This window comes from Eleutherodactylus coqui, chromosome 2 (genome assembly GCF_035609145.1).
Source record: "Eleutherodactylus coqui strain aEleCoq1 chromosome 2, aEleCoq1.hap1, whole genome shotgun sequence".
Classification (NCBI taxonomy): Eukaryota; Metazoa; Chordata; class Amphibia; order Anura; family Eleutherodactylidae; genus Eleutherodactylus; species Eleutherodactylus coqui.
In genome coordinates this window covers 137,469,058-137,471,809 of record NC_089838.1, presented here as the reverse complement: position 1 = coordinate 137,471,809, position 2,752 = coordinate 137,469,058, and positions in this window count along the sequence as shown.

The following is a 2,752-nucleotide window of genomic DNA, read 5'->3' as shown; positions in this document are numbered from 1 at the left end:
TACCATGGAAACATGGCGGCTGCTGTCTGTAGTCTCCAGCTATGTTACCTGTACAGGAACAGGCAACGACCACAACTGTTATGGCCTCCCTCACACCGACTGGTTTTTACCGGAGTCTGTGCTATTTTTGCCAGTTTAGTGCCCGTCATCATAGATGAAGTGTGCGAACATAAATTGCATTGCTTCCCACTACGTATGTGTGAGGGAGGCCTTAGGGTACTATTACACATATCGGGTCACTCCGGCTGACATCGCGCTCACCAACGCGCAATTTAAGCCCTTTTTACACACAACGATTATTGCTTAAATGGCCGAATGATTGAACGAATTGACGATTCTTTTGCATAAAATGGCTGTATTTTCCCTCATTAGCTGGAGTAGTGGTTTGCTCAGGTGTGTTTATGCCAGGGATGATCTGTCCGGCAGGACTCCAGTGTCTTCTGCCCGCAGGGTAAACAATGTACCCATTGTGTATGCAAGGCAAGCCAACCCATCCTGCAGACCTTCAAAAGACTGGAGGAACGCCATTCCAGTGAAGCGGCCGGACGATGGTTTTTATGCCATCTAAAAACCTCCAGCTAACGACAAGTGAAGGAATGGCGCACGACTGCCCGCGTTTGCACGTAACAATCAGCACTCACTTCTGTCCATTTGAACAAATTTTGAGCAATAATTCTTGTATGTAAAAGGGCCTTAACTCGCGAATGCAAGGCGATTTTCTGTCAAAACCCCCCCTTCCCATCACGTCTGTGGAGCAGCGGTCCCCTGGGGCGGCTTCCAGCGGCGGCGGAGGATAGGCAACTGTTTCCCATTGTTTTCAGTGGGAATTTTCCTGTACTTTCGAAAACAGGTGTTGCATTCTGCGCCAAAATATAGGACATGCCGCTCGTGTGTAGGACTCCGTTCAAAAGAATAGTGTTCATATTTGTGTGTCTCACTACATACATATTTGCGCAATTTTCTCGGCCGTGTGACAGCGGCCTTAGTTTAGCACAGTTAATACTCCAGCGCTCCGCTGTGTTGTCTGGCAGGGGATGGCGCCCGACTACCCAGAGATAGTGTTCCCGTAGAGCCAGCGATGGAGCCATTGTCTACACCAGTGTTCCCCACCCTTGGGGCACCCCTTAGAGAACGGTTCACCTCGAGGCACCCCTACCCAGAAGGGGGTGCGTCTAGGCAGGCTCACCACAACGTATCATTTTACCTTCTACCAGTCTGGGCACCGCATGTCAGTTTCCGCACGGGTTTTGTGTGAATTTATTAAAAAGCTTTTGGACAAGATTTTTAAAATCCTACCCACTTTGCTGCTACTGGAAATGCCGCAGAATTTCGGCACGGAGGGTTCAAAACCTAATGTGTGGCATCTGCACTGCGGAAAATACATCCCATGTGCACCCAGCATTGGAAGTAGCCCAACACAGACCTCCCTGCCATTGCCCCCGACCCCACAGCATCACTAGGCTGTCACTTATAGCAGCTCTTCTCCTCCACTATACAGACGGTGTACCGTGCCATCATACATGACCGGACACAAGCCTCCTACCTCCGCAGCTAGACAGGAGCATCACCAAGGCTCCATGCTGCTAGAGGACATGGGTGACATCATGAGCATGTGATCAGCGTGGGAGGAGTCAGGCTCCAGGATGTGCTGCTGCACCTGCAATTACGAGTGCCGGCCACTACACAGGTCGGAGCAGCACTTCCACCACGCCAACCTCGGCTCATGTGATCCACGTTGCTACGCCGACCCCAGGTCCTCCACATTTATTTCCTCATAACAGGCTATCCGGACACCGCTACAGCTTTCAGTAGAGTGGGGACCAATGGTGGATAATAATAGGGGCGATTTCGGCGCACCTAATGTAGTCCGCACTGGAAGTTGCTATTACTACTGGGGCCGCAATTGGGGACACTATTACTACTGGGGCCAATATAGGGGAGCCTATTACTAATGGGGGCAATATATGGGGAGCCTATTACTACTGGGGCCAATATAGGGGAGCCTATTACTAATGGGGGCAATATATGGGGAGCCTATTACTACTGGGGCCAATATAGGGGAGCCTATTACTATTGGGGCCAATATAGGGGAGCCTATTACTAATGGGGGCAATATAGGGGAGCCTATTACTATTGGGGCCAATATAGGGGAGCCTATTACTAATGGGGCCAATATAGGGGAGCCTATTACTATTGGGGCCAATATAGGGGAGCCTATTACTAATGGGGGCAATATAGGGGAGCCTATTACTATTGGGGCCAATATAGGGGAGCCTATTACTATTGGGGCCAATATAGGGGAGCCTATTACTAATGGGGCCAATATAGGGGAGCCTATTACTATTGCGGCCAATATAGGGGAGCCTATTACTACTGGGGCCAATATGGGGGAGCCTATTACTAATGAGGGCCATATAAGGGAGCCTATTACTACCGGGGCCAATACAGGGGACCCTATTACTACTGGGGCCTATATATGGGACACTATTACTACTGGGGCCACCAATATAGGTGGTCACTATTACTACATGGGGTAGATTTGATGCATAATTTACAGTAATTGTAGCAGTGAAGTGGATTATATTTTGAAAATCTCATCCACATGCTGTGGAAAAAATTCGCACAAAACCCGTGCAGATATTGACATGTGATGCGGGATTTAATTCCGCAGCATGTTAATTTAAAATATAATGTATATCAATAGCCTATCCAGTGATCGAGCATTCCTTCCTATATATATGTTTTTTTTTTT